We start from the raw sequence: 6,364 nt of genomic DNA, 5'->3' as shown, positions 1-6,364 counted from the left end.
TTCTGGGTTCCTGCGAAGGGTAGCGGCACAACTGAAGAAGACGCCACCCACAGAGAATCCATTCCCCGATTTTGCACTGCGTGCAGTGTGTGATGAGGCAGGGCCTGGGAGTTTAGTCAATGCTGTGTGACAGCCAGGCAGGGCAGATGTGATTAATAAAGCTGATATTTACTTCAGTATCCAGGCTTGGTCTTCAGTTCAAGCTCCCAGTAAGCTGGGAGAAGCAAATCCCCTGCAGCACAGGATCTCTGCCAAGGACAGAGCCACCATGGCCCTCCAGTGACTAGCACTATCCTAACAAATAATGATGCAGCGGATCCGTAGCCTCCTGAGGCAGAGCCCAGTGGCAGCGAGTGCTGGCAGGGCTAGTAATACTGAGAATCTGACCGCGTCTGACCAGCTTCGTTTAGAACAAATGTGACTCTCCCTGCCACAGAATGAGAGAACCACAGGTGGGGTATGAATAATGTAGATAGCCCAGCTCACACATGGGCTATGAGACTATACAGAAGAGGGAGTGTTGTCCAACGGATAGAGAGTCAGGCGACGGAGGTGCTAGTCCAAGCTCTGCCACTGACTTCCTGCTATGTGACTTGGGCAAGTCACTTTGCCACTCTCTTTCCCCTCCCACCCCATGTCTTGTCTAGTTAAACACTCTGGGGCACAGTTGTCTCTTATCACAGCTAGGTACTAGGTAGTGTATTGTAGTCTAGCTATGCAGGCACAGCTGTACCACAGTACAAAGAATCAGTAGGCGGCCTCTCTGTGCCTGGCTGGCTTGGTTTGTTACTGATTTGCTATTGCAACAGTAACATTAAGCCACTGAATTTGCAAGGTGCTGTGGTTTATTCCTGCCAGATACCAGTGTATTTTAAATTGTGGTTAGTGGGGGTAACTTATCTTGTTTTCATCTTTTTCAGAAATCGTTGCAGTTTTTCTCTCCCTCTAGGGTGACCAGACAGCAAGTGTGAAAAATTGGGACGGGGGTGGGGAGATAATAGGCGCCTATACAAGAAAAAGACCCAGAGAGCAAGGAGATACCCATGGAGCCCTGGTATTTCATTGCATGGCTTTGCCTTGGTGGTCAGGATTCATGCTTAGGTTACTAATGCATTGTTTTAATCGCTCTTCCCATCAGTATTAACACTTGTCCCGTCAAGCAGCAGTCACCCCCGGCATCCGGAGAGTCTGGCTCCACTTGTGCCAAGAGGGTTATATGGGTCGCACAGCGCAATGCCAGCATTAGGTTACACTGGAGACGCAATGCCGGTTGCTTAGTGTGGGAGGCAACGGCTGGAAACAGGCTCAGTGTTTGCTCCAAATTCATCTGCCTGGCTGTAAATTCTATGCTTGGCGTCACCCTAATAATCCCTTTGGTTGTGACATTGCAATCGGTTGTCAGGGAGATGAGTGTGATGTCATAAACACAAGATTATGGCTTCAGCTCCTAAGCAACAACACTCAGCTCCACCCCCTCCTACACCTGTTTCCACACCAGGTGGCTCACCTGAGTGTCTCCTGGGAGATCCCTTTGTCTCTTTCACCCCCTCAGACCTCCTGGCATTCTACCTTACTGGCTTGGAGAGTGATCAGCAGATGCCTCCTGGGAAGCTGCTGCTCCATCTCTCCTCTGCCAAAGAACTTAAGACCCACCTTGCTTCTTGTGGCATGTGAGGGCTAAGGCCCACACGCCACTCTAGGATGCAGTGTTGTGTTTATTCTGTTGCATAATTATGTAGTGGCTCCACCTGGGCCTTTACAGCATCACATATCTGGAGCAGAGACGCTGATTCTTTTGCATAACAATAGTGTTGTGCAAATAATCAGATTTTCTTTCATTCATTCATTCAGGACAATATGGAAAACATGATGTAAAAGCCAGGTTATTAGCTTCTTCTAAATGCTTCAGAGATTTAAATTCTCCCGAGGCAAGAGTCCTCTCTGTTCAGTGGCTGATTTCATTCTTTCCATCTCTTAATGAATACCTTCACTGTGCCATGGAGGCTACAAAGCTTGGGATTATCCTTGATCCACCACCTTATTTTTCTCCAAGTTGCCTATTCCCTCCTCTGGAATGCTGCTGGCGCTTGCCCTTTCTGTGACGCTGCTGGCTGCCTTTGCTAGCGTCTTTATTCCAGATCTTCATCACTTTCTTACTTGTCTATTACAGAGCCTTTTTTTTTTATGATCCATGCAGAAGAGCTCTGCTTTGACAAACCTCGGTTCATACATCAGTGTCTTTTATTTGCTGCTGGTGATTCAGAATTTTGATTGTACCTTATTCTGCCATGCATTGGTTGGGGGGAAGCTTTAGGATCGATAAGTGTTTTGATGACATTCTAGAGCAGGGGTGGCTAATCTGTGGCTCCGGAGCCACATGCGGCTCTTCAGAAGTTAATATGCAGCTCCTTGTATAGGCACCGACTCTGAGGCTGGAGCTACGGGCGCCAATTTTCCAATGGGTCGGGGGGTGCTCACTGCTCAACCCCCGGCTCTGCCACAGGCCCTACCCCCACTCCACCCCTTCACGCCCCCTCCCCTGAGCCTGCCGTGCCCTTGCTCCTCCCCCTCCCCCCTCAAGAGCCTCCTGCACCCCATGAAACAGCTGATCAGGAGGTGTGGGGAGGGAGGGGGAGGTGCTGATTGTCAGGGCTGCCGGTGGGTGGGAGGCGCTGGCAGCAGGGTGGAGGAGCTGCTAACATATTACTGTGGCTCTTTGGCAATGTACATTGGTAAATTCTGGCTCCTTCTCAGGCTCAGGTCGGCCACCCCTGCTCTAGAGGGAAGAGTGCAGTGCTGTGATCACATTCTCAGCCACACTCTACCACAGACTTGCTGCGGTGACCTTGAGCAACCCTCTTATACCTCCTCTGTGCTTCCATTTCCCCCCACTTGTACATTTGAAAGAGGCTGTGAGAATTAGGACATTAACGTTTAGAAAGCACTGTGCCTTGATGGGCTGTTGTAAGGGCTAGGAGACTAGCATTTGTACAGCAGTGTTCCCTAGTGGATAGAACACTGGGCTAGGCCTCCAGAGACCTTGGTTCTATTCCTGGCTCACCAGCTGGTCGGCTGGGGCAAATCAATTAACTTCTTTATGCCTCAGCTTCCCCATCTGTAAAAGGGGCCTTTGTAAAGTGCTTTGAGATCTACTGATTGAAACACCCCTGTATAAGAGCAAGGCATTATTAATTATTATTACAGTTGTTCATTTGCTATTTCATGTAGTTTGGGTACCAAGCTAGGTAAAATGAATTTGTTTTGGTTGGAGTTTCCCTTTGAGATTTGGGGTGCAATGGAGTTTAGAAGGGTGCAAGCCCTCTCTAAAAGCAATGGATTAAAATGCTCCTGGAATACCCCTGAAGCGAAACCAATGAGTTTAGTAAGGCTCTAACAGTGAAAATTCAAAAGCATGCCATAGGGATAGGGCACTTGGAGCTAGACAGGGTTCCTATGCGTAGGGCTTCCCGCCCTAGGGTTAGGCTTCCTATGGGTAGGGCACTTGGAGCTAGGGTTTCGGTTCCTATGGGTAGGGCACTTGGAGCTAGGGTTTGGGTTCCAATAGGTAGGGCTTCCCACCCTAGGGTTAGGCTTCCTAAGAGTAGGGAACTTCGACATAGGGTTAGGGTTCCTAAGGGTAGGGCACTTTGAGCTAGGGTTAGGGTTCCTATAAGTAGGGCTTCCCAGGCTAGGGTTAGGGTTCATAAGGGTAGGGCACTTAGAGCTAGGGTTAGGGTTCCTATAGGTTGGGCGCCCCGCCCTAGGGTTAGGGTTCATATGAGTAGGGCACCTGTAGCTCGGGTTACGGTTCCTATGAGTAGGACACTTGGAGCTAGGGTTAGAGTTCCTATGGGTAGGGCTTCCCGATCTAGCGTTAGGGTTCCTAAGGGTAGGGAACTTAGACCTAGGGTTAGGGTTCCTAAGGGTAGGGCACTTTGAGCTAGGGTTAGGGTTCCGATAGGTAGGGCTTCCCACCCTACGGTTAGGGTTCCTATGGGTAGGGCACTTGGAGCTAGGGATAGGGTTCCTAGAGGTTGGGTGCCCCGCCCTAGGGTTAGGGTTCCTAAGGGTAGGGAACTTGGAGCTAGGGTTAGGGTTCTTCTGGGTAGTGTTCTTGGAGCTATGGTTAGGGTTAATATGGGTACGGCTTCCCGCCCTAGGGTTAGGGTTTCTAAGCATAGGGCACTTGGAGCTAGGGTTAGGGTTCCTATGGGTAGGGCTTCCGGTCCTAGGTTTAGGGTTCGTACGGATAGGGCACTTGGAGCTAGGGTTAGGGTTCCTACGGGTAGGGCGCTCCTCCCTAGGGTTACTGTTCCTATGGGTAGGGCACTTGGAGCCAGGGTTAGGGTTCCTATGGGTACGGCTTCCCGCCCTAGGGTTAGGGTTTCTAAGCGTAGGGCACTTGGAGCTAGGGTTAGGGTTCCTAGGGGTAAGGCACCCCACCCTAGGGTTAGGGTTCCTATGGGTAGGGCACTTGGAACTAGGGTTAGGGTTCCTAAGTATAGGGCACTTGAAGCTAGTGTTAGGTTTCTTATGGATAGGGCTTCCCACCCTAGGGATAGGATTCCTGGGGGTAGGACACTTAGAGCTAGGGTTACGGTTCCTACGGGCAGGGTTCTTGGAGCTAGGGTTAGGATTCCAATACGTAGGGTTCTTGGAGCTAGGGTTAGGTTTCCTATGGGTAGGGCTTCCTGCCCTAGGGTTAGGGTTCCTACGGGTAGGGCACTTGGAGCTAGGGTTAGGGTTCCTACGGGTATGGCGCCCTGCCCTAGGGTTAGGATTCCTGTGGGTAGGGCACTTGGAGCTAGGGTTTGGGTTCCAATAGGTAGGGCTTCCCACCCTAGGGTTAGGCTTCCTAAGAGTAGGGAACTTCGACATAGGGTTAGGGTTCCTAAGGGTAGGGCACTTTGAGCTAGGGTTAGGGTTCCTATAAGTAGGGCTTCCCAGGCTAGGGTTAGGGTTCATAAGGGTAGGGCACTTAGAGCTAGGGTTAGGGTTCCTATAGGTTGGGTGCCCCGCCCTAGGGTTAGGGTTCATATGAGTAGGGCACCTGTAGCTCGGGTTACGGTTCCTATGGGTAGGACACTTGGAGCTAGGGTTAGAGTTCCTATGGGTAGGGCTTCCCGATCTAGCGTTAGGGTTCCTAAGGGTAGGGAACTTAGACCTAGGGTTAGGGTTCCTAAGGGTAGGGCACTTTGAGCTAGGGTTAGGGTTCCGATAGGTAGGGCTTCCCACCCTACGGTTAGGGTTCCTATGGGTAGGGCACTTGGAGCTAGGGATAGGGTTCCTAGAGGTTGGGTGCCCCGCCCTAGGGTTAGGGTTCCTAAGGGTAGGGAACTTGGAGCTAGGGTTAGGGTTCTTCTGGGTAGTGTTCTTGGAGCTATGGTTAGGGTTAATATGGGTACGGCATCCCGCCCTAGGGTTAGGGTTTCTAAGCATAGGGCACTTGGAGCTAGGGTTAGGGTTCCTATGGGTAGGGCTTCCGGTCCTAGGTTTAGGGTTCGTACGGATAGGGCACTTGGAGCTAGGGTTAGGGTTCCTACGGGTAGGGCGCTCCTCCCTAGGGTTACTGTTCCTATGGGTAGGGCACTTGGAGCCAGGGTTAGGGTTTGTATGAGTAGGGCACTTGGAGCTAGGGTTAGGGTTCCTATGGGTACGGCTTCCTGCCCTAGGGTTAGGGTTTCTAAGCGTAGGGCACTTGGAGCTAGGGTTAGGGTTCCTAGGGGTAAGGCGCCCCACCCTAGGGTTAGGGTTCCTATGGGTAGGGCACTTGGAACTAGGGTTAGGGTTCCTAAGTATAGGGCACTTGAAGCTAGGGTTAGGTTTCCTATGGATAGGGCTTCCCACCCTAGGGATAGGGTTCCTGAGGGTAGGACACTTAGAGCTAGGGTTACGGTTCCTACGGGCAGGGTTCTTGGAGCTAGCGTTAGGATTCCAATACGTAGGGTTCTTGGAGCTAGGGTTAGGTTTCCTATGGGTAGGGCTTCCTGCCCTAGGGTTAGGGTTCCTACGGATAGGGCACTTGGAGCTAGGGTTAGGGTTCCTACGGGTATGGCGCCCTGCCCTAGGGTTAGGATTCCTGTGGGTAGGGCACTTGGAGCTAGGGTTATAGTTCCTAAGGGTAGGGCACTTAGAGATAGAGTTAGGGTTCCAATGGGTAGGGCTCCTGGAGCTAGGGTTAGGGTTCCTATGGGTAGGGCTTTCCCCCCTAGGGTTAGGGTTCCTACCGGTAGGGAACTTGGAGCTAGGGTTAGGGTTCCTACGGGTAGGGCTTCCCACCCTAGGGTTAGGGTTCCTATGGGTAGGGCACTTGGAGCTAGGGTTAGGGTTCCTACGGGTACGGCACTTGGACCTAGGGTTAGGG

This window comes from Mauremys mutica, chromosome 16 (genome assembly GCF_020497125.1).
Source record: "Mauremys mutica isolate MM-2020 ecotype Southern chromosome 16, ASM2049712v1, whole genome shotgun sequence".
Lineage (NCBI taxonomy): Eukaryota > Metazoa > Chordata > Testudines > Geoemydidae > Mauremys > Mauremys mutica.
This window is presented reverse-complemented; position numbering follows the sequence as displayed.